Source organism: Pelophylax lessonae (genome assembly GCF_965119305.1).
Source record: "Pelophylax lessonae genome assembly, chromosome: 1".
Taxonomy (NCBI): Eukaryota; Metazoa; Chordata; class Amphibia; order Anura; family Ranidae; genus Pelophylax; species Pelophylax lessonae.
This window is the reverse complement of record NC_138768.1, coordinates 51,583,255-51,609,999: the sequence shown is the minus strand read 5'-3', so window position 1 is coordinate 51,609,999 and position 26,745 is coordinate 51,583,255. Positions and strand designations below refer to the sequence as shown.

Genomic DNA, 26,745 nt, shown 5'->3' with positions numbered 1-26,745 from the left:
TGATGCCAAAAACCCTGAAGGCTGGTTGTACCAAAGTCTATTGATGGATTGACTTGTTACAATCAGCCTTCCCTACAATGGATGGAAATTTGGCTGATCATTGCTGAACCGGCACTGTAGGGTAGGCATAAGAAGCCCATAATCTTTGTGAAATACAATCAAGATACAGACCAGCAATAAAAGCAAACACATGAGACTTGTAACACTTACCTGGGAAAGTAAACTTTGACACAACACCACAAAATGTGCACTCCATGAAAACAAAACCACAGCTTCCCTTTAGGGTGAATAATTCAGTTCTTTACAAGCCTCAGACAAAAAAAAGCGACTGCCTTTCGGCACATCAATGTCATTTTTCTGTAATGCTTACAGGAAGGAAACCATTGAGCAACAGAAGCGTACAATCACTGACCGTACACAATACAGATGAAGTTTTGGTGAGCACGCATTCTGAGGGATTTTTTTGTTTTTATATACAGTATGTACGCACTGCTGCTTTTTATGCAGATCTGCAAATCACCCTAAAGATATTATGGTTATTGTTTTTAGGAACTGTCATAAGACACCTTTTAAAAAGGATTAGATTACCTAAATTGTTCACAAAGTATTTTTTGCAAGGGTCAAATGCTTGCTTAGGGTGGGGGGGGGGGGGGGGACAAGAAGAAGCAGTGTTACTTGATGTGCCTCTCCCGCAGGATCCCCCCAAAGATCCATGCAGCTTCTTCTCCCCTATTTTCCTGGCAGTCGCAGGTCCTCGGAGGTCATCAAGACCAATGCAGTGCCCACAGCCCTACAATCATACGTGAGGATGGCAAGGAATATTCCACCACTGGAATATATATATATATATATATATATATATGAGAGCACCAACTGATTGGGGGGGGGGGGGGGTATAAAGTCTACAAACTATAAAATACATACATGAAAAAAAAAAAAAATCAATGTACTGACAGCCTTTATCATTTCTTGAGGCTCTAGATTGCCAGGACAGTACAAATACCCCCCCCCCCCCCAAATTACCCCTTTTTAGGCATTTAGTAAGAGGCAGTGACTTTAGTGATCAAGTGTAATTTAAGCAAAAATGTCCTTGGTGAGAGTGATTATCCAAAGCTCATACAAAAGTGCTCGTGCTCAGGCTTGATAGACGTCACCGGAAATGACGAAACGCGTCAGCTTGGAACGCATAGTGTCGATACGTTACGTTGGTGGAGCGCAAGCCGGAAGCCAGTTCCGAGAGGACGTGCAGCCCGCACCGCTGACCACCAATGTTATTGCAAGTTTTTTTAATGCTGAAAACCCTTTAAGAGGGTAAATAAACTGCCCTAATTATAATTACTACACTATCTGGAGCATTCTTTCTCCCCCTTATTGAATTGGACCGCACACTACTGGAGCCTGAGGGGCCGTTGCCAGCCCATGGGATAACATCTCGAGGAGATCCACTTACCACAGGGGGCTTACAAAGCTTGATTGGTTCTGGTGCCGTATGGCATTCAGTACCCACTTCATTTGGTAAGTGACCCAACTAATTACCCACTTGGAATAAGAAACAGCCGAGATTATATCTATCAAGCCTGAGCACGAGCACTTTTGTATGAACTTTGGATAATCACTCTCACCAAGGACATTTTTGCTTAAATTACACTTGATCACTAAAGTCACTGTCTTATTCTGAAATTATTATTTATTATAAATGTATTCAACACTGATGCACTTTATATTCACTGGAAATTGACCTTTTATACTAAGGTTATTTATATATCTATATTTGAGTAATAATAATATATATTTTTGTGTGATGTACTAATTTTAATCTAACACTGTTGCACTTTATATTCACCAGAATCGATGATTTATATTATTAGTGTTTACAGCAAGCGCTGTATTTGGTCTGTTAGACCAATTGCCTAAGGCTACATTCACACCTGAGCGTAGCGTTTTCGCGCGTTTTTTACCACGATTTTTGTGCAGGCGTTTTTAGATTGAATAGAGACCAATGGAAAACGCCTGTAATCTGCCCAAAAAGAAGCTCATGTACTTGAGCGTTGGGTGTTTTGCTCACAGCGTCAAAACGCTTAGATGTGAACAGGGGCCATTGAAATGAACAGGATTTGTCTTGTTGGGCGTTTTGGGAGCTGATCCTAGAGCAGGAAAACTCCCCAAAAACACCCCAAAACGCCTAGATGTGAACAGAGCCTAAAACTATCTCAATATTTCCTACAGCAGCTGCTACCTCACATATTTATTTATTAAATAATAATCATTAATAGATTGCACACTATACCACATTCACCCTTTTCCAATGGCGCGTGGAAATATACTAGTATATTTTTCTTCAGCATTTAGTAAGGAGGCATGGCGAAGGATTTTTATTTTCCCTGGAGTTGGGCTTTAACCTCTTCACAAGCGAACTATAGCCGAATGACCACTACAGCGCAGTCGCACATTACCAGTAGGGCGTCATATGATGTCCTCCCGTGATCGCACTTCTTGCGCACCCCCCTGTGGCGCGCATCCACAGGCATCTGTGCTGGTCATATCCTTGGGACACAGCTGATCACAAATCGTGGAATAGAGCCATTCACAGCCGCTCTTTAACCACATGATCAGCTGATCACATTATAAACAGAATTTGCAGATTAACGGCATCCCTCTCCTCACGCTGACAGGGTGAGAGGAGAGCCGATAACTGGCAAATCCACACAGGAGACATCTACACTGATAATCAAAGCGTTGATCATCAGTGCAGCCCCAACAGTGCCCGTCAATGATGCCTGTATTTGTCATAGCCCCTTCTTCACTGGTAGGGTAATGACTGTGTGCTGGCCCAGCTCCTCCATCCCTCCCTTCATCTCCCTACACACACTTCATGTAACTCCCAGGGGTTGAGCAAAGGGGAATGCTATATGGTGTCGCCTGAGTGACTGCTCTTAGCTTGCTGAGCCTGATGACATCCCATCAGAGATGGCGGCACCAAGTCTCGGGCCTTTTGGAAGCCTACACAAGGGAGGATTTTACAGATAAATAACATGCATAAAATCTTTATAGGAGGGGCGTGGCCTGCACCAGCATGTGAGTAGTCGCACTTCACAGAGCTCCTGCTGTATCTCCTCTTTTGATCCTCTGCTCGCCTCCTGCCTCACTCGTACCAACCAAAGTTGCTGCCTTGAGCCACCCTGCAGTGCCTGCTCTTACCTTCACCCTCCGGTGAGCAACATGATGACCAGGAAGGAGGATAAAGACGCCGCTTCAGCCGCAGTGCCGGCCTCCCAAGATGTCACCCGCGCCCCACTGTCTCAGCGTTCCGCATGAGGTGCTGACACTCCTAAAGACGCCGGGGGTAAGTCGCTTAAGGGGCCCAAGCCATCCACCAAGGATCCCCCTAGGGACATGCTTTATTACGCCCAGAGACTGCCTAGCTCCAGCAGCCCTCCCCCGCACTGTTACCAGCACAGTGCCCCGGACTCAGGCCTACCTGGGCCAGCAGAGCTGCTTCCCTGGATGACACAGTGCCCCTGGATATGTCTCGTGTCTCCTCTTCTGATATCTTTGAAATGCCTGTGGATGAGGAGGTACAGCCCATCCTGAGGGAGATATTGCACGCTGTACATAAATGCACTGCATTTGTAGACTACCTTGAGGAAAGATTTGGCAGTTTGAAGGAGACTGTGTCCCTCCTGCAGCAGGACATACAGAAAATCAGGGAGCGCACTACGGCTGTTGAGGGCCGCATTAGTGACCTGGAAGATCAGCTGCCCCCCCTGGCCAAGGATGCCAGGACGGCTGCACAGCAAGTCTCTCACTTTAACGACAGGGAAGATGATATTGAGAATCGACTCCGCTGCAATAACGTTTGCATTGTGGGCCTCCGTGAAAAAATTGAGGGAAGGGACCCCACCTCCTTTACGGAATAGCGGCTGCAAGATCTCTTTGGGAAAGCTGCCTTTACACCTCCATTTGCAGAAGAGAGAGCCCACCGCACACCACCGCGACCTCTCCCTCCTAGCGGCCCCCCACGCTCCATACTGACCCGCTAGCTCAATTCTAAATTGAGCTTTGAGAAATTATCTTGCGCTTGGCAGGGGAAAGGGGCTCAATAACATACAATGGTAACCGCATATCCTTCTTCCCCGATCTTTTCTGCAGAGGTTAAAAGGAAGAGATCCAAATGTGTGGATGTTAAAAAACGGCTTCAGCGGATTCAACTTAAATATGCTACGTTGTACCCGGCACGACTGCGGGGGGGCCAGTCCCATTTTTTTTAAATGGAGTCGGATGCTGCTGACTGGCTAGACACGCATGAACAAGAATTCCAACGCCGGCGACCTGAAGCTGGTCGGAACTGATCCTTCATTACCCAAGCCCATGCTGTTCTCTCAGCGAGACGGATGCTATCTGTCTGGGTTCAGTGCTTTCATACGAGGACCGTTACTCCTGTTCTAACTTCAGCGCAGGATACTGACTTGCTTTTGTTACTGCTGTCCAGCACCCACGATGTCACCTTTTGTTAGAGCTTCGGCCATGAGGGACTGGCATGGACTGCATGGACTACCTACTTACCTTGTTCAGTTCGGAGTGCCCGGTTGGCACCTACTCTTCATGCTCCTGGGTGTCCTATCCCTCTACCCGGGGAAGGACAGGATGTGCTGTGCAACGCTCCTTGACACAGCGCATCTACTGTTTCTCCAATTGCTTTTCTACCCCCATGCAGCGCAGTTGCACAAGTTGTTTTTCTACTGGCCTCATTCATGCTTTCAGAAGCCCCGACTGATATCTCCAACCGCACTCTTCCCACCTGGATTCCTGCTGCAGATACGTGCATCTGGCTGGCCCGAGCCTCTTGGTCCAGTTTTTGCCGATACTCACCTTGTATCTCCATGGCTGCGACAACTCTGATTTCGTGGAATGTTCGGGGGGGTGAGTAACCCCCTGAAGAGTACCATGATTTCCATCTGTCTCAAGAAGTTTCATCCGCCCATTGTAGGCCAACAAGAGACCCACCTGACCCGTGACACATTGTCCTCCTTTCACTATCCCTGGATAGGGGTGGCCTACCATTCAACTCATTCCGTGTAGACCTGTGGGGTAAGCATTTTGATTCACAAGGCCATTGCTTATTAGGAACTGGACTCTTTAGTAGACTTTAATGGTCGGTTTATATTTCTGCATTGCAAACTACATACTTTGATTATAGCATGTGTTTCCATCCCTCCCCCTTTTTCTAGGGAAGTGCTGCAGTTATCATTTGTAGCTGGCAGACCTGACCTCCTGGTACTTCTCATGGGAGACTTCAAATGTTCCCTGGACAGGCACCCACCGCCCGCCTCCCCCCCTTCCGGTAAGGGTACCATTCTTAGCCGATTTTTATCGGGAGGTGGGTTTGGTGGACATTTGGCGCCACCGAAACCCCACCGCCCGCCAATTCTCCTGTTTCTCTCCAAAACCCATGGCTCCCTGTCCCGCATTGACCTCTGTATGGGCTCGGCCCAGGTGGTTCCCCATGTCCTAGAGGTGCGTTACCAACCCAGGGGGATTTCAGATCATTCCCCTCTCTCTGTTCAACTGGTCACTAGGCCCCCCTCCATTCTACCCAGGGCTCACTGGAAATTGAACGCCTTCTGGCTCAAAATTATTTCCCTCCCACGACCACATAGCTTCCCAAATTGGGGACTTTTTTCTTACATACCATCACTGTGGCAACGTCCTGTTGCGGTGGGAGGACTTTAAGGCCTTCCTCCACGGTGTGTTTATCTCTGAAATAATTAAGGTTAAACATAACTCCTCTCTCCTACTGGAGAGTGTGGAGGATCAGGTAAGCCAGCATGAACGGTCATAGGTTGTGGACCCTTCGGAATCCGCGAGGGAGGCATGGATATCTGCTCAGGCTTCGCTCGACAGATTGAGATCCTCTGCCGCGGAACGCAAGCGTTTTTTCACTAAAATGGTGTATTATAAAGGCGGGGGAGAAGACGGGCCGCTTGTTGGCTAAAATTGCTAATGCACAGCAGTTATCTCCAACAATTGGGGCCATCCGTACCGCTGCGGGGCATGTGGTCAATGACCCCGATAGGATTGTTATGGAATTGGCCTCCTTTTACTCTGATTTATATCAGAATGTGGATATCTACCAGGATGGGGAGTTGGATGCCTACCCACCCTGTCACAGGGGGCTAGGCGAGCCCTTGACGCGCCAATCACTCTGGACGGCAGCCAGTCCCTTCCCGAGCTGTAAGGCCCCGGGTGGGGGTGGGCTAATTTATATATATATATATATATATATATATATATATATATATATATATATATATATATATATATATATATATATATATATATATATATATATATATATATATATATATATATATATATACACACACACACACATATACACACACATACATACATATACATATACATATATATATATATATATATATATATATATATATATATGTATGTATATGGATATATTACACACATTTTATTTATTTTTTTATTAACTATTTGAAATAAAGCTGTGACTAGGATTACACCCCCTCCTACTAGCTGGTACTGCTGTGGGTACTATTGACTGGTGGGTACTGCTGGCAGAGTGTGAGGAGCAGCGCAGAGCCAATGCTTCCTGTAGCTCTCCTCGGTCTCCTCTCACAGGCGGAGTGCATTGGATATCACTCCGCCTGTGACAGAACGGAGCTGGAACTATACAGGAAGCATCGGCTCCGTTCTGACAGCTGATCTCTGACACAGACAGCCAGGATATCGCCCGGGTGTCAGGCAGCTGCATACCGGAGACTTCGGATATCTGGCTATGTGTCATGTAATCGCGTCCGAAATCGCAATTATCATACAATTAATCGTGCAGCTCTACTCTGCATTATGTAAAAAGGCAGTCTGATCTGGTCTTCTCTGCTCCTTCCCTTTTTCCAGAGTGCCCAAACCATCTCCTGATAGTACAGAGGCTTGGGGACAAGCTACACATGCTCAGTTTGGGGTGCTTTGCTAGAGAGTTTTTTTTTTTTTCTTGGGAGAGTGCATGTGATCCGCACAGGGCCAATCAGCACTGTCCAGACAAAGGCAGGGGTCATGCAGCCTCATAGGACAATCATTGGAGAATGAAAACTCCTCTTACAAGCTTTACCCAGACACCGATAGAAGTCATAAGACTGCTGATGAGAAAAAGATATTTAGCAGTTTATATTTAATAAAACAATTACATTTCCATGTTCTGTGTACTGTGGGAGACCAGATATAGTGAGTGCAGGCTCCTGGGGAGACCAGATATAGTGAGTGCAGGCTCCTGGGGAGACCAGATATAGTGAGTGCAGGCTCCTGGGGAGACCAGATATAGTGAGTGCAGGCTCCTGGGGAGACCAGATATAGTGAGTGCAGGCTCCTGGGGAGACCAGATATAGAGAATGCAGGCTCCTGGGTTTGGCAACACTTTAAATACCACCAAAATAAAGCTCTATTTATGTGGAGAAAAAAAAAAAAGATAAAAATGTCATTTGGGTACAGTGTTGCATGACCACGCAATAGTCATTCAAAGCCTAATAGCGCTGAAAGCTGAAAATTGGCCTGGGCAGGAGGGGGGGGGGTAAAAGTGCCCGGTAGACAAGTGGTAACGCACAGCGTCACCATTGGCTCAAATGTAAAAATGATTGGCTGGACAGGATTACAAATATCTGGAAATACATTGGTCTGCGTTCCACTTTAATATTGTATTAGTCAAGGTTGAATACTATTGCAGTTGTACATACTTTGTCATTCATCCCCGGCCATGGCTGGACAAATTAATTACGCATTTAACAGCTAGCGCAGCCACACTAATTTGCAGGGAACATGTTCACAGAAAAGGTTTGAGTAGATTAGTTAGCGGCTGTAAATGTGTTTTTAGCAGCATTGCTTGCCTATGATTTGTGAAGCCCAGGCAACACAGCACCCCTAAAATAAAAAAAAAAACACAAACCTCAAGAATACAAATATAAATAATAATTCACCGGAGTGGTCACCCTGGAGACACAACCTTCATCTCATTACAAAAAATAAAGAAATAAAAACATTTAGAGAACAAGTAGTACAGACGCATTGATTGAGACTGGATCATTTACTGCCAATAAGTTCCCCAGCCTAGGAGCAGGGGGAGGGGGGAGGGGTGCAGGGATGTAAACACTGCAGTGTCAGGGCCCAGCTCTCCTCACTAACCAGCGATATACACAATGCCTGCAATAAATCTATGGGACACCATTATACTGCAGAGCTTACAATCTAGCCTCAAAAAGTCTCTCTACAAAGCAATCAAGGTGCCCTTTTTACACTGATCAGTTTTTGATGCATTCTTGGTGTTTAACCCCTTCCTGCCTAAGCCCGTTTACACTGAATGCAGCTTTGAAATCGTGCAACATGACTTGAAATCACACCATTTCAAAGCTGCAGGTTAGTGCGACTTGACTGATATCTGTGCAACTTCATGCACAGATGCCCAAAAAGACAACATTTAGGTGCCGCTCAGGTAGAGGGGGGTAAAGTCCAACTATACGGCTGAGAGCGCAGGCAAGATGCAGCAAAATCAAAAGGAAAAGTTCCATAAGCTGCACATCATAAAGCAGACCCGTGTGCATGACGTGCGACGAATGGCAGCGTCAGCCTGGACTCCAGCCAGGCCACTCCCCCAACATATTTCGCTCCGCCCCTCATCGGTCATGTCAATGCAAGTCACACCTGAATTCGCAGAAATAATACAGGAACTTTTCAAATCAGTGCCGTACTGCAAAGTAGGTGTCGCACTGATTTGAACAGTTCCATTGGCGTCAATAGTGTGTGAATGGTCATGCGATTTGTACATGTCAAATCGCATCACAAGTCACACCAGTGTTAACATTTGTTCTACCCTGAGCCCCCTGTTAATGCCCAAGCACATTTTTGCAACTTTGACATGTGTTAGTAAAGCTGTACATATCACAACTACTTTGTGCATCCAGGGGGAATATAGTGCATTTTTTTCCAGGACAAATTAGGATTGCTTTTGGTGGTAAATGGTAACATATCTCCTGATTTTTTATTTTTATCATCATCATCATCATCATCATCATCATCATCATCATCATCATCATCATCATCATCAGGAACAGGCAAAAGTAAAAAAATAAATAAAAATAAATAAAATACATTTTTTTTTTCTTTTTGCTGCAGAGGTTGAAGGGGTGGGAGGTCAGCCTGTTGTCAATGCTCAGACCATACGCCGCACACTGCATCAAATTGGTCTACATGGCCTCTTCTAATGATGCACAAGAAAGCCAGCAAACAGTTTGCTGAAGACAGTCAGACTAAGGACGTGGATTAATGCTGGATCCATCTCCTGTGGTCTGATGAGACCAAGATAAACTTATTTGGTTCAGATGGTGTCAAGCGTGTGTGGCGGCAACCAGGTGAGGAGTACAAAGACAAGTGTGTCTTGCCTACAGTCAAGCATTATGGTGGGAGTGTCATGGTCTGGGGCTGCCGGCACTGGGGAGCTACTATATGGACACATCGGGACCAATTCAGCAGGTCCGGCAGACTCGATGTCTGGCAGGACTGACCGATCGTTTGGGAAAGAAGCAGAACGGCTGTCTGCCTGCCTATGTAAACAAGACAGACCACCGTTCTGTCAGAAGGGAAGGTACTGATCCTGTGTTTCTGAAAATCAGGAACACGGATCTTTGCCTTCCCTTTGTTTTCAAAGCACAACTTAGGGACACATTAAACCCTTTGATCATCCCTGATTAACCCCCTTCCCTGACAGTGCCATTAATACGGTGACAGTGCATATTTTTAGTCGTTTTTTGAAAAGTTGATAGCTGCGCTAGACTGACCTGCTCGATAAGAGGGTCTGTGGGTGGGTGGTAGGTGAGAAAGGGCCACTTGGGGAAATTAAATCCCAATCAATCTGGCCCAACTGGATGAAAAAAGGCAGTGGACCCTTGTTAAGGGGTCTGGGCTGCTACCTTAACCACTTCCCGCCCGCCCTATTACAAATTGACGGCGGGAATGTGGTTGTGTTATCCTGACCGGACGTCGTATGACGGCGGCAGGATAACACAGCTCTGGGCGCCCCCCGGGGGCGCGCAGAGCGGCGATCGGTGATGCGAGGTGTCAGCCTGACACCCTGCATCTCCGATCTCGGTAAAGAGCCTCTGACGGAGGCTCTTTACCATGTGATCAGCCGTGTCCAATCACGGCTGGTCACATAGTAAATAGGAACAGCCGTTGAACGGCTTTCCTTAGTTCGTGCCTGACAGGCACGAGCAAAGGAGCGCCTGGGGGGGGGGGGGGGTCGGCACTGGTAATCAGATCATTGATTACCAGTGATTACCAGTGCAGACCCTCGGGGGGGGGGGGGATGCCACTAGATCCACCAGGGATGCCCACTATGGCCACCAGGGATGCCCACTATGGCCACCAGGGATGGCAATCAGGGCTCAGGGAGCCCCCCATTGCCCTCCCCATCAGTGATGCCCACCAGTGTCCTCCCTATCAGTGCTGCCCACAAGTGCCCATCATTGCTATCCTTTAGTGTCGCCCACCAGTGCCCATTATTGCCCACCAGTGCCACCCCATCAGTGCCACCCCATCAGTGCCACCCCATCAGTGCAGGAAAAAAACGTATTTACAAAATTGTATAACAAACAAAAAAAATTTTTTATTTTTTTTTCAAACTTTTCGTTTTTTTTTTTTGTTTAGCAAAAAGTAAAAATCGCACAGGTGATCAAATACCACCAAAAGAAAGCTCTATTTGTGGGAGGAAAATGACATAAATTTGGTGTAGGTACAGTGTTGCATGACCGCGCAATTGTCATTCAAATTGCAACAGCGTTAAAAGGGGAAAATTGGCCTGGGCAGGAAGGAAGGGAAGTGCCCTGTATTAAAGTGGTTAAGATACAACCTAATGGTCATTTCCAAAGTTACTAGTGGTAGTCGGTAAAAGGAGCGCCCAAAATCAGCAATAAGAATCCCACTTAGATCAAAAGATTGTCATTTTATTGGTAGCAGAACACGTTAAAGCCAAATGCATTTCGGGGGAACAGAGACTCCCCCTTCTTTAGGGAGTAAACGTTTCCATTCGTATGTGCAACCGACAGCATACCCATTTCTCCTTTAATCGACTACCACTAGTGCATATTTTTAAGCACTGATCACTGTTTTAGTGTCACTGGTCCCCAAAAAGTGTTAGGTGTCCAAATTGTCTGCCACAATATCACAGTCCCACCATAAGTCGCTGACTGCAGCCATTACCAGCAAAATGTAAAAATATACCATAGTTTGTAGAAGTTATAAAAAAACTTTTGCACAAACCAATCAATCAATGTACGCTTATTAGGATATTTTTACCAAAAATATGTAGCAGAATACAGATTGGCCTAAATTGATGAAGAAATTAGATCTATATATATATATATATATATATATATATATATATATATATATATATATATATATACATACATACATACATACATACACACATACATAATTTTTTTTTTTTTTTTAATTCAACATGCTTTACAGTAGAAAGTAAAAAATTTTTTTTTCAAAAATTGTCATCCTTTTCTTGTTTATATAAAAAAGAAAAAAAAGGTGATCAAAATACCAAAAGAAAGCTCTGTTTGTGGGACAAAAATTCTGTACAGCGTCGCACGACTGCGAAATTGTCAGTTAAAGCGGCGTTCCACCTAAAACAAAAAAAATTACATAAAAATACCCCAGGGACAGTCAGGGCTAGTACATTCCATAATGGATAGCCTCTGATCTGTCCCGGGTCGCACTTACCTTTTAGAAGAAATACTTACCTTGAAAATGTTTTGTCCAGCGCTGCCATCTCAGGTGTGGGCAGCTGAAGCCAGCTCGTCCTCTTCCGTCCCACGATGCACTGCACCGGCCCCGCCGTCACTTCCGGGGCTGCAGCGTCATCCCTGCACAGCTTCTGGGCATGCCCAGAAGCTGTTTAGCAAGGAATGACGCGCCTGCACCGGAACTGACGTCGGGGCCGGTGCAGGCACATTGATTCCTGGGAGCAATGACGTTCAGCTCCCAGGAATCATTGCAAGCCAGGATGTGACGGCGGCGGCCGTGGCCGCAGAGGGAGGAAGAGGAAGTAAGGTAAGTATATTTTCTTCTAAAACAAGGTAAGTGCAAAAAAAAAAAAAAAAAAAATGCGATTATCCATTTGTTTTTCAGGTGACCCGGAGCGAGAAGATGGACTGAAGTTCAATTTTAGGGTGGAACTCCACTTTAAAGTAACGCTGTGCTGTATCACAAAAAATAGCCTGTCATGAAAGGGGGTGTAAACCTTCTGGATCTGAAGAGGTTAAAAAATATATAAATGAAAAAAAAAAAAGAAAAATGTAAAATTGTCGATCTTTGGTTTGGTTTTCGGCCAAGTGCATACTGAATTTTCGGTTTCAGTGCACCACTAACACACAGTATATACATAAACACATAGATAACATGTCCTAGCCTTCCTGATCAGTATGCTATTTCAGGGTTGAGGGAATCTCAACGTACTGAAGCCATTGGATTAGAATGACATCTAGATAACCAGCATTTTCAGAAAAAGAACCACAAATGGAAGCATCTAGATTATTCTCAGCATTCTAGGCCACGATTGCCATATAGAAGAGCATGAGAACAGAGAATGCAGAAACTACTGACATGCTCTGAAATTCACTTTGTATTGTTAGCACATTAGAACAATAAACACACTACTGACATATATGACTCTGGCAGGAAATAAAGTTTTTGGAGAAGTCATTACCCTTTACATATCACAGACATTTCCTAAAAACAAACATCTGCAGGTATGCCTCCATGACACAATAAGTGCGCCACAGCACAAAGCTAAACTGCAAAAATGCAAGCCTCCGGCCTTTAGAACGTTTGGAATCAACATATCTCAAAAAGAAAAGCAGTAAAAAGGCAGCTCCTAGGTTAAAGAGCTTGCAATCAAGAGAAACCAAGGAATATTTGATATCCAGAAGCTATGCATACAGAGGTGTAACTGGAGCACAGAAGGGATTATCATCACATTGCAGACGGGCAGCGGTAAAGTGAAACCCCCCTAGGGCATTCAATCTAGAGCCGAGCGAAAGGTCATGCAAAATACTACTAAACACATTATCTGCATTGACCATCAGCCTACACACAGATAGAGAATGCTTGGCAGAAGAGCTTGTAATCTAGACCTAGTTGTGTATCCTCTGTGAAAAAAAAAAAAAAAATCATAAGGACTCAAACCTAGAGGAAGTTTAAGAGAAAGGCGGCTGTATGGTCGGGGAATAATCACATTCAGCTAGTGGTAAAGAAACAAGCAAACCAAAAAAACAAAAACAACCCAATTTGTGTGAGTCAGGTGACCGCAGAAGAAACCTGGAGAAGAAGCTACGCTGATATACATGTAGCTGGGGGGAGGGGATATGAAAGATGTAAACAGTGACCGGATGAGGAATTATGAAAGCATGTTGGGCGAAAGAGCTTGCAATCTCAATCTTATGGAAAACAGCTTAGTGTAACTTTGACTGGCACAGGACTGTGGGAAGGATTGTATGATGTAAACTCTACTGGAGAGGAATTATACAAGATCTTGAGAGGCCGAAGAACCTGCCGACTAAACACGATCGTTCAGGAAAATCAGGCTTTGAGGGGGGGGGGGGGCAAATGCAGATGGAGGAATTATTTTTGGTGAGGAGCTTGCAATCTAGCCCAAGTCAGGAAAGTCTGGTGACTACCTGCAATCTAGATCTACCTGGGAAAGCTCAGCAGCTCTAGCGGAGGGTGATATGGGATGTTAAAAGGCGGCCATACATGGACCAAAATTCATGGGATGAGGAGCTTACAAATTACACCTATTTATAAAAATGGACTATGGCTTTGGGGAGAAAAATCAGGATGAGAAGCTCCTAGGCTAAAGAGCTTACAGTCTGAATGGGAAATCTCCCTAATCTGGGCTAGGGGAAGACAAGATCCAGGATGTAACCGTACTGAGCTAGAGAGTTTACAATCTAAACCACATTAACCACCTGCCAACCGGCCGCCGTACTTTTACTGATCGCCCCTGGTGTTAACCCCTTCCCTGCCAGTGCCATTAGTACAACGGTGCATATTTTTTAGCACTGATTACTATAGTAATGTCACTGGTCCCCCCCCCCTCAAAAGTGTCAGTAAGTGTCTGATCTGTCCGCCGCAATGTCGCAGTCCCGCAAAAAAATAAATAATCACTGATCGCTGCCATTACTAGTAAAAAGAAAAAAAAAAAATTATGACAAATCTTTCCCCTAATTTGAAGACATGATAACTTTTGCGCAAACCAATCAATATACACTTATTGGGATTTTTTTTTTTTTTTTTTAACAAAAAATATGTAGAATACATATTGGCCTAAAATGATGAAAGCAATTTGATTTTTTTTTTTTTTTTTTTTAAATAAATTTGAGGTCTTGCTTACAGAAAAACTCAAAAATTAAAACATAAGATGGTCGTATTCTTTGCTTGATGGATGCCTCATGTAATTGGACTGTTTTGATTACCCTGTACTGTAATTGCCTTTTGTTCATCTTTAGTCCCGGTTCACACTGAGGCGACCTGTGAGGCGACCTGGTCGCCTCACAGGTCGCCTCCGATACAGAAGCTATGGACCCGTTCTAATAGGAGCGACACAAGTCGCTCCGACTTAGAAAAAGGGTCCGGAGCTTCTTTGGGGCGACCCGGAGGCGACCGCCATAGACTTCAATGTTATGAAGTCCGTGGCGGCCGCTCCGAGGTCGCAGCGCGCTGCTCGCACCGCGACCTCGGAGGTCGCCTCCCGAAGTCGGATCGCCCCTATGTGAACGGGGGCTTAAAAAATAAAATATTTGAAAAAAATAAAACAAACCCCCCAAAAAAAAAACATGCGCTACCCACGCAGGGGTGCTACAGAAGAGTTGACACATAAAACAATAATTTCTTACATGGATAGTATATATATATATATATATATATATATATATATATATATATATATATATATATATATATATATATATTAGTGTGGATAAACAGAACATTACGGTAAATAGGATAGCATGAAAACAGGTAGCAATAGTACAAACCGAGATCAAACACTTCAAAGGTGATCTCGCCCAGTAGGGTATAGTAGAATCAAAGGCAGTGTTTCCCAAACAATATATGTGACCCGTTATGGCACAGGTGTCAAACACAAGGCACGCGGGCCGAATGCGGCCCCCCGGGCCATTTCATGTGGCCCTCGCATCTCTCCTGCAGCTGCGGCACCCCCCTTGTCTCTGCCCCCACCTTGTCTCTGTAGTCAACAGCAGAGAGAACAGAACTCCTTTTCCAGATCCTGCACTCCTCTGTGCAGCTGTAGAAAGGCTCCTCTTTGCCCCCCTAGGACATGGGGTGCTCTGGACATCTAATCCTACAGATATAACCGGCCCTTTGAGGGCAACCATAATGCTAATGCGGTCTGCGATGAAATGAAGTTTGACACCCCTGCGTTATGGGATCAGCTAGTCCCTGCCACTTTGACCATACCTGGTGGTATTTTGCAGGGCAACCTCTATTCACATAAGTGTTTTTTATATAGTGGGAGGCTGGTTATTTACTAAGGTTCTCCAGAAGGAAGTAGGAGGGAGGGGCTTGCTTCTTCCAGTGAAGTGCCATAGCTTTCCTAGCATAGAAAAAGCAGGAGGCCAACCAAAGTCCTTTCTGCCACAGTAGGAATCAGGTTTTCAACCAGACCCAGGATACAGATTTCTACTGAGGAAGGTATTTTTAGTTACTGACACCCTGGTAATAACAGTCAACATTTCTGATCAAAAGCCTGCAATAACCGGACAGGACCAGAAAATGTGACAAAAATCACCGGGGGGCATGACCACATTCTGAAGGATGAGAGGGACTCCTGAGATGAAGCCTGGAAGTTAATAGACTCTTGAACTGGATTAATCTATCCTGTGAGGAGACCAGAGTATATAATGGGAGGTCCCAAATATCGTCATCATCCAGGTGCTGGATGTCATGCTGCCATTTACCTCTAAGGCCAGAGAGGGTGGGAAGAGATAGTGAAAGTAGGTGGGCATATAGGTGAGATGTGCGTTTTTCTGTACAATCTAAACCAAAGCACTCGCTCAAAGGCTGGATGAGACAAAACTAGGGAGACATGTGGAAACTGGATGGAAAAGGCATGGGAGAGCTGTAGATTACAAAACAAATGAGGAGGAAGATTGAAATCTGACATGAAAAAACGGAATTTTTGTAAAATCTTACCTGTAAAATTCCTTCCTCGGAGTCCTCCGACAGTCGCCGCTACTTCATATTCGTCCTACGGAGCAAAGGTCATAACCCCATTGTGACGAATATGAAGAGGCGGCGACTGTCGGAGGACGTAAGAGAAATTTAGATTTTACATTTTTCTTTTTTTATTGGGAATGTTATATAGCAGAAAGTAAAAAATATTAGTGTTTTTTTTTTTTCAGAATTGTCTCTTTTTTATTTATAGCGCAAAAAAATAAAAAAAACACAGGTGGTGATCAAATACACCAAAAGAAAGCTCTATTTGTGGGGAAAAAAAGGACATGAATTTTATTTGGGTACAACGTCGCATGACCGCGCAGTTTTCCGTTAAATTAATTCAGTGCTGAATCGCAAAAAATGGCCTGGTCATTAGGGGGGCAAATCTTTCCGGGTCCAGAACTGGTTAATCTGTCTCATAAAAAAATATATGTGAGTCAGCGCTGCCCTGGGTATTACAACTCCTATAGGTATATGCAATAAAGTGCAAATCCATGCAAACGAACAAAACTAAATGTTATGATATAAAGTAACAAATATTGTTAACACCTATATAAATATTGGATAACAATCAAATATACAATAGCAGCAATATACATATATAAAAAAGTAAATAAAGTAACTGTATATAAATAACCAGGTGCAAGCTGTGTTAATATCCCCGAACCAATGAATAAATAAAGCCCCGTACACACGTACCGATTGTCGGCCATAAATATTCGGCCGCCGACCGATTGGCCGATTGTCAGCTTGTTAGTATGATGCTTCCGACAGCGCATTTTCAGCCGAACAGAATCTGGCGTGCAAACTTTAAAATTTTTGTTGGCCGTCACCAGAACGGCCGATTGTTCGCCAGTCAGTACAGAATTCGGCCGACAGACAGCAGATTGGCAAGACTGGGCATGCTCAGAGAAGAAAAAAAAGACAAGGAAAGTTAACCATCACATGACATCACTTCTGCAGTCGGCTGTTGTTGGCCGACAAAATTCGTGTGCAGTCTTTTGCAGTTTTCAACCGAGAGGACAGCCCTGGACAAAAGACGGCCAATCGTTCGGCCGACGATCGCTACGTGTGTACGGGGCTTTAGTCCATCCGCGCAATTCTCAGTTAAAGTAACAGTGCCATATCGCAAAAAATTGCCTGGTAATTAAGGGGGTAAAACCTTCCGGTTCTTTAGTTTAAAAAAAAAAAAAAGGCTTAGCGACTGTGGGCCGGGGGGGGGGGGGGTGATGCTGAATGTAAACATTACAGGGGAGGACTATGAAACTTTTCGGCTTAAGAGCTTGCAACCTAGATCAGGTTAGGAAGGCTCAGCAACCCCCAGGTCGGAGAAGGGAAGATGCAGGAACTAAGATGAGAGGTAAGGGGGTTATGTTGGACCCCCTCGGCTGATAAGCTTACAACCTTTACAAAGTCAGGAGAGCTCAGCAACACAGGTTGGAGAAGGAGAGGATGCAAGTGGTAAGGTGTGGAGTAAGGGGTTAATATTGGACCTTGTCGGCTGAAGAGCTTACAATCTATACAAAGCCATGAGAACTCACCCGACTATCTGTGGGAAACAAAGAGGCTATACTGAACCTAGGCAAAAGAGCTTACAATCAAAATCTAGTAAAAAGGAGCAAAGCAATCTAAAGCTGCCTATACACATTTCACCTCCCGCCCACCATCCCTCAATTGAAAAATCAAAGTAGCCTGGTGGAAAATTGACAGTCGAACAGCAGCTGCATCCAATCAGATGCAACCACTGTTTGGGTATTTTGACACCAGTGGGGCCAGCTGTCATTTCTATAGGCACAGGGGGAAAATCATCCATCAGCAATGTATATGTCAATGGCCAGCTTAACAGAGGGTGCAATATTGCAGTATGTGGGATATTACTGGCCACCCAAAAAATCTACAATCTAGATCTGGTTAGGGGAGCTTTTTGCTGTGCTCCCCCCCCCCCCCCCCTAAGCCTTAAGAACTTGCAACGTATATCTAGTCAATGACTCTGGCTAGGCAGTAAAAAATGCAGAATGTAAAGAATAGAGGGGAAAGAGTTTATGTGAGGTCCTCCTAGGTTGAAGAACTTACAATCTAGGTTTAGTCAGGGAAGCTCAGTGACTAGCTGGGGGAAAGGATAGGCAGGATGTAAACAATGATGTAGAGCAAGTATTAGGAACCCTACTAGGCCGAAAGGGTTACAATCTTCACCTAGTCAGGATGTTCAGTTACACACGAGAGACTCCGGACGCATGCAGTGAAGGCATTAGGGTGGGGGTCCTCCTGGTATGAAGAGCTTACAATCGACACCTAGTCAGGAGAGATTGGTGCTGCAGAGAAGTCCAGGATTTATCCAGTAATGGGATTATGGTAGGACCCTTCTGATCGGACGATCTTACAATCTAGTCAGGAAAGCTCAGTGACTAGCCAGGGGGAGTGAAGGGGAGGGCAAGACAATGTACTGTAAACAATTAGGCATTGCTATGAACAATCCTGAGCTAATAAAAACACCAAAAAATGCCGGGTGACATTCGGTCAGTGTGTACGTCTCCCCGTCTGACAGAAGCTGGTCTTACAATCGGCTTCAGTTGAATGGGCATGCTGGAAAACCAGCATCCAATCAGTGCTGGCAGCCAGTGGCAATCTACAATTAGGATGGCTCAGAGCTGCACATGAGATGCAAGTTTTATCCACTGATGAGCTAAAAATCTACAATGAGGAATGCCCAGCACTGCACAGGAGAGGTGGCATCTGTCCAGTAATAGCAGAACAGTGCAACACTCCTGGGATGAAAAGCTTACAATCTACACACAAGAGGTCTCAGTGCTGCAGAAGAGATGCAGGATTTAGGAGTGAGGTATAAGGGTGACTCTCCTGGGCTGAAGAGCTGGCAATGCAGGATTCAGTGATGGGATGATGGTGGGACCCTCCTGGGCTGAAGAGCTTACAGTCTACACTCAGAATGTCTCAGTGATGTAGAAGAGATGTAGAAGAGATGAAGGATGCGATGGTATTATTGGGGGGGGGGGTACCCTCCTAGGCTACCTATCTACTGATAGGATACTTCAGTGCTGCAAAGGAGATGGGATGATGGTGAGACCCTCCTGCTCTGAAGAGCTAACAGTCTACACTTGGGATGGTTTAGTGAAGTAGGATTTTCATGGACAGAACGATGGTGGGACCATCCTGGGCAGAAGAGTTGACAACCAAGTCACAGGATAGCAGAATCTAATGGTATGATGGTGGGAACCTAGTGGGCAAAAGAGCTGACAATCTACTCATAGGAAGCCTGAAAGCTGTAGAAGGGATGCAGGATCTAATGGGATGATTGTAAGAACCTACTGGGCAGAAGAGCTGACAATCTACTCATAGGAAGGCTGAAAGCTGTAGAAGGGATGCAGGATCTAATGGGATGATTGTAAGAACCTACTGGGCAGAAGAGCTGACAATCTACTCATAGGAAGGCTGAAAGCTGTAGAAGGGATGCAGGATCTAATGGGATGATTGTAAGAACCTACTGGGCAGAAGAGCTGACAATCTACTCATAGGAAGGCTAAGTGCTGTAGAAGGGATGCAGGATCTAAAGGGATAATTGTAAGAACCTACTGGGCAGAAGAGCTGACAATCTACTCATAGGAAGGCTAAGTGCTGTAGAAGGGATGCAGGATCTAAAGGGATGATTGTAAGAACCTACTGGGCAGAAGAGCTGACAATCTACTCATAGGAAGGCTGAAAGCTGTAGAAGGGATTCAGGATCTAATGGGATGATTGTAAGAACCTACTGGGCAGAAGAGCTGACAATCTACTCATAGGAAGGCTGAAAGCTGTAGAAGGGATGCAGGATCTAATGGGATGATTGTAAGAACCTACTGGGCAGAAGAGCTGACAATCTACTCATAGGAAGGCTGAAAGCTGTAGAAGGGATGCAGGATCTAATGGGATGATTGTAAGAACCTACTGGGCAGAAGAGCTGACAATCTACTCATAGGAAGGCTAAGTGCTGTAGAAGGGATGCAGGATCTAAAGGGATGATTGTAAGAACCTACTGGGCAGAAGAGCTGACAATCTACTCATAGGAAGGCTGAAAGCTGTAGAAGGGATTCAGGATCTAATGGGATGATTGTAAGAACCTACTGGGCAGAAGAGCTGACAATCTACTCATAGGAAGGCTGAAAGCTGTAGAAGGGATGCAGGATCTAATGGGATGATTGTAAGAACCTACTGGGCAGAAGAGCTGACAATCTACTCATAGGAAGGCTGAAAGCTGTAGAAGGGATGCAGGATCTAATGGGATGATTGTAAGAACCTACTGGGCAGAAGAGCTGACAATCTACTCATAGGAAGGCTAAGTGCTGTAGAAGGGATGCAGGATCTAAAGGGATAATTGTAAGAACCTACTGGGCAGAAGAGCTGATAATCTACTCATAGGAAGGCAGAAAGCTGTAGAAGGGATGCAGGATCTAATGGGATGATTGTAAGAACCTACTGGGCAGAAGAGCTGATAATTTATTAGGAGATGGAGTACTGTAAAAGGGATGCAGGATCTGGTGGGCTGATGGTGGGACTCCCCTGGGCAGAAGAGTGGACACTACTCATAGAATAGCAGAGTGCTGTAGAAGAGATGGAGGATCTGAGGGAATGATGGTGAGACTCCCCTGGGCATAAGAACTGACAATCTACCCTAAGGATGGGTCAGTGCTGTAGAACAGATGCAGGATCTGATGATCCTGGGCAGAAGAGCCAACAATATACTCATAGGAATGCTGAGTGTGGTAGAAGAGATGCAGACTCTGAGATAATGGTGAGACATTCCTGGGCAGAAGAGCTGACAATCTACCCTTAGAATGGCTAAGCGTTCAGGTAGGGGTGCAGGATCTGATGGGATGATGGTGGGACCTTCCTGGGCAGAAGAGCTGACATTCTATTTGTGGGATAGCGGAGTGCTCTAGAAGGGATACAAGATCTGGTAGGACTCTCCTAGGCAGAAGAGCTGACAATCTACTGCTAGGAATGCTAGGTGGTGTAGAAGGGATGCAGGATCTGATGGAATGATGGTGGGATCCTATCCTGGGCAGGAGAACTGACAATCTACTTGTAGGGATGTTGAATAGTGAAGAAGGGATTCATAATCTGATGGAATGATGGTGGGATCCTACTGGGCAGAAGAGCTGGCAATCTACTCACAGGATAGTGAGTGCTGTACAAGGAATGGAGAAGGAAGGAATATTGTCTGACTTTCCTCGGCAGAAGAGCTTACAAATCTACGCACGAGTGCTGTAGAAGGGACACAGGTTCTGGTGGAAGAATGGTGAGACTACAGGGCAGAAGAGCTGACAATCGGCCATCAGGGTGGCTGAGTGCATGCTGTAGAAGGGATACAAGATCTGATTATTCCGAGGCAGAAGAGCTGACAATTTAGTCATTATAATGCTGTGTGCGGTAAAAGGTGTGCAGGATTAGGCGAGATGATGGTGGGCAGAAGAGCTGACAATCTAATTACAGTAATGTTGTGTGCAGGATCAGGTGGGATGATGGTGGGCATAAGAACTGACAATCTACCTTCAAGATGGCTGAGTGCTGTAAAAAGGATGCAGGATCTAGGGGTGGGCATAAGAGCTGACAATCTACTGAGGATGCTCAGTTTTCTAGAAGGGATGCAGGAACTGATGAGATGATGGTGTGACTCTACTGGGCAGAAGAGCTGACAATCTACTCCTAGGAAGGCTTAATGCTATATAATGGATTGAGGATCTGATAGGATGATAGTAGGACCTTCCTGGGCAGAGGAGCTGATGTCTACTCGTGGGATAGCTGAACACTGTAAAAGGGATACAGGATCTGAAGATCCTGGGCAGAAGAGCTGACAATCTACTCATGGGATAGCTAAGCACTGTAGAAGGGATGCAGGAACCGATGGGAATGATGGTGAGACTCTACTGGGCAGAAGAGCTGATGATCTACTCCAAAGAAAGCTGAGCACCATATAAGGGATGGAGGATCTGATGGGATGATAGTAGGACCTTCCTAGGCAGAAGAGCGGACATTCTACTCATGGGATAGCTGAGCACTGTAAAAGGGATACAGGATCTGAAGACCCTGGGCAGAAGAGCTGTCAATCAGCTGTGGAAGGGGTGCAGGATGTGGCGGGACTCTCCTGGGCAGAAGAGCTGACAATCAGTAATGGAAGGGGTGCAGGATGTGGTGGGACTCTCCTGGGCAGAAGAGCTGACAATCAGTAATGGAAGGGGTACAGGATGTGGTGGGACTCTCCTGGGCAGAAGAGCTGACAATCAGTAATGGAAGGGGTGCAGGATGTGGTGGGACCCTCCTGGGCAGAAGAGCTGACAATCAGTATTGGAAGGGGTACAGGATGTTGTGGGACTCTCCTGGGCAGAAGAGCTGACAATCAGTAATGGAAGGGGTGCAGGATGTGGTGGGACCCTGCTGGGCAGAAGAGCTGACAATCAGTAATGGAAGGGGTGCAGGATGTGGTGGGCAGAGGAGCTGACAATCAGTAATGGAAGGGGTGCAGGATGTGGTGGGCAGAAGAGCTGACAATCAGTCATGGAAGGGGTGCAGGATGTAGTGGGACTCTCCTGGGCAGAAGAGCTGACAATCAGTAATGGAAGGGGTGCAGGATGTGGTGGAACCCTGCTGGGCAGAAGAGCTGACAATCAGTAATGGAAGGGGTACAGGATGCAGTGGGTATCTCCTGGGCAGAAGAGCTGACAATCAGTAATGGAAGGGGTGCAGGATGTGGTAGGACCCTGCTGGGCAGAAGAGCTGACAATCAGTAATGGAAGGGGTACAGGATGTGGTGGGACCCTGCTGGGCAGAAGAGCTGACAATCAGTAATGGAAGGGGTGTATGATGTAGTGGGTATCTCCTGGGCAGAAGAGCTGACAATCAGTAATGGAAGGGGTACAGGATGTGGTGGGCAGAGGAGCTGACAATCAGTAATGGAAGGGGTGCAGGATGTGATGGGACTCTCCTAAGCAGAGGAGCTGACAATCAGTCATGGAAGGGGTGCAGGATGTAGTGGGACTCTCCTGGGCAGAAGAGCTGACAATCAGTAATGGAAGGGGTGCAGGATGTGGTGGAACCCTGCTGGGCAGAAGAGCTGACAATCAGTAATGGAAGGGGTGCAGGATGTGGTGGGACTCTCCTGGGCAGAAGAGCTGACAATCAGTAATGGAAGGGGTGCAGGATGTGGTGGGACTCTCCTGGGCAGAAGAGCTGACAATCAGTCATGGAAGGGGTGCAGGATGTGGTGGGACCCTGCTGGGCAGAAGAGCTGACAATCAGTCATGGAAGGATGTGGTGGGACCCTCCTGCTCTGTAACCCAATCTGAGGCCTCCTGGTAGTGTGAAGGGTGGGGGAGGGGAGATGCAGAATGTAAACACAGGCGGGGGGGAGGGGGGATTATTATCACACCCAGACAGTACAGGGAGCCCCCCCAATCAAACAGCTGTAACCCCCTCCCCCCAGCCACAGAGCATGCTGGGACATGTAGTCCCCCCCGGCCGGAGAGGCGGCCCTGGATTACCTGTATGAGGGAAGAAGCCGGCGCTGTCCCCGGGGCTCTCTGAGGTGCGGCCTCCGGTCACCCTTTCTCCCCCTCTGCAGGCCGGAGAGGCCTAGGAGACGGAGGAGGGGGGAGAAGACGCTATGACGACCCCGCTTCCACCTGGAGGGTGGGGAGAACCCCGCTCACCGGCACCGGGCGGCGATATCTCCCCTCTCTATTTATTATTATTATTGTTCTTCACCGCCGCCGCACAATTCTCCTCACAGACCCCCGCCGCGCACGCAAACCTCGCCACGGCCCGCAGCTCCGCCCCGCCGCCTCAGCCGCTCTGCCCGATTGGCGCGGAGAAACCAAGCCGGGAACGTGCTTGGGCCAAGCAACTGTCAATCTAGGAGCTTCAACCAGATTCGCTGACGAAAAGCAATCTGTGAGAATGATTGGTTGTGACGGCTGTCAGTCTAGCTAGCACCGCCTCTTTTTTTGTCCAGCCTACGTCAAGGCACTTTATTCTTTCGCTCACAAACTCAACTGGGCATTTGATTTGTCGAACTGGCTGTCAACTCCGAGGCTCCTCCCGTTTCTTTGAGTTCGCCCTACCCATTGGTGTAGATGACCTAGTCCCGGTAAAACTATTGGTTGGTCTGCCTGTCTATCGTAATAGATCCGCCCTCTATCGGTGCGACGTGGGAGGAACGGGTTTGGGCTGAGCTCCTCCCACGCAGTAGGAGTTTTAGAGGCGTGTCCTGCTCAAGAAGAGACAATGAGCGTGACGAGCCAGGCGAATCTTTGAAAGAAGGTGTCAATCAACCGTCAGGCCACGCCCACTCCGTGATGCTTGAACGTCCATAGAGCGAGTGACTGACAGATGGAGGGGAAATAGTTCTGCGCATGTGCAGAAATGCTGGAGGCTAGAGCGCTTAAAGAGAGCCTGTCATGATGGAGCCAATGTCAGGACCATGCTTATTGATCTCCAATCAATGGAGACAGATGGATAACTCGCAATCATTGCCCTAAAATGTGCAGAAAGATTCATTCTGAGTCTGAAGTGGCATGTTCCCCTGATGGGCACTATTCACCTGACACCAATGATGGAGCACTATTCACCTGACACCAATGATGGAGCACTATTCACCTGACACCAATGATGGGGCACTATTCATCTGACACCAATGATGGAGCACTATTCACCTGACACCAATGATGGGGCACTATTCACCTGACACCAATGATGAGGCACTATTCACCTGACACCAATGATGGGGCACTATTCACCTGACACCAATGATGGAGCACTATTCACCTGACACCAATGATGGGCCACTATTCACCTGACACCAATGATGAGGCACTATTCACCTGACACCAATGATGGGGCACTATTCACCTGACACCAATGATGGGGCACTATTCACCTGACACCAACGATGGAGCACTACCTCTACCACTGACACCAACAATGGGCCACTATTCACCTGACACCAATGATGGGGCACTATTCACCTGACACCAATGATGGGGCACTATTCACCTGACACCAATGATGGGCCACTATTCACCTGACACCAATGATGAGGCACTATTCACCTGACACCAATGATGGGGCACTATTCACCTGACACCAATGATGGAGCACTATTCACCTGACACCAATGATGGGCCACTATTCACCTGACACCAATGATGAGGCACTATTCACCTGACACCAATGATGGGGCACTATTCACCTGACACCAATGATGGGGCACTATTCACCTGACACCAACGATGGAGCACTACCTCTACCACTGACACCAACAATGGGCCACTATTCACCTGACACCAATGATGGGGCACTATTCACCTGACACCAATGATGAGGCACTATTCACCTGACACCAACGATGGGGCACTATATTCACCTGACACCAATGATGGGACACTATTCACCTGACACCAATGATGGAGCACTACCTCTACCACTGACACCAACGATGGGACACTATTCACCTGACACCAATGATGAGGCACTATTCACCTGAAACCAATGATGAGGCACTATTCACCTGACACCAATGATGAGGCACTATTCACCTGAAACCAATGATGAGGCATTATTCACCTGACACCAATGATGAGGCATTATTCACCTGACACCAATGATGGGGCACTATTCACCTGACACCAATGATGAGGCACTATTCACCTGAAACCAATGATGAGGCATTATTCACCTGACACCAACGATGGGGCACTATATTCACCTGACACCAATGATGGGGCACTATTCACCTGGCACCAACGATGGAGCACTACCTCTACCACTGAAACCAACGATGGGACACTATTCACCTGACACCAATGATGAGGCACTATTCACCTGAAACCAATGATGAGGCACTATTCACCTGACACCAATGATGAGGCACTATTCACCTGAAACCAATGATGAGGCATTATTCACCTGACACCAATGATGAGGCATTATTCACCTGACACCAATGATGGGGCACTATTCACCTGACACCAGTGATGGGGCACTATTCACCTGACACTAATGATGGGACACTATTCACCTGACACCAACGATGGGGCACTATTGGGTACAATTCTTCCTAATGACACCAACATTGGCACACTACTTCTTCCAAATCATGGTGTGTATGTGTGAGCCGCGCTATGGGTAATAAATATTAGAAAATGTGAATAGAGCTCCTCCCACTTAAACTGACTACCCAGGTAGTGACTGGTGTGGAATTTTTAGCGAAAAATGGGTTTGGCGCTACTCTGTGCATAATACAATAATATTAAACCCAACTGATTGTAATAAAAAAAAAAAACAATCATTCACAAGACCTCAAAATAAAATATAAAAAAATCTAAATAATACAGATAAAACACATTGTGTCAAAATGTATACCACATCTTCATA

The 26,745-nt window shown here is 46.2% G+C and overlaps 1 protein-coding gene across 2 annotated transcripts in view; it reads right to left on the bottom strand.

Moving 5' to 3' along the window:
- The window catches only part of SMAD2 (SMAD family member 2), a 152,424-nt gene extending 128,277 nt beyond the window's left edge, over positions 1 to 24,147 (bottom strand). For both annotated transcript variants that reach the window (XM_082254630.1, XM_082254631.1), the window contains exon 1: positions 23,856 to 24,147. The gene's annotated coding sequence lies outside the window, so the exon portion shown is untranslated. The remainder of the gene's footprint in view (positions 1 to 23,855) is intronic.
- Positions 24,148 to 26,745: the final 2,598 nt, after the last annotated feature.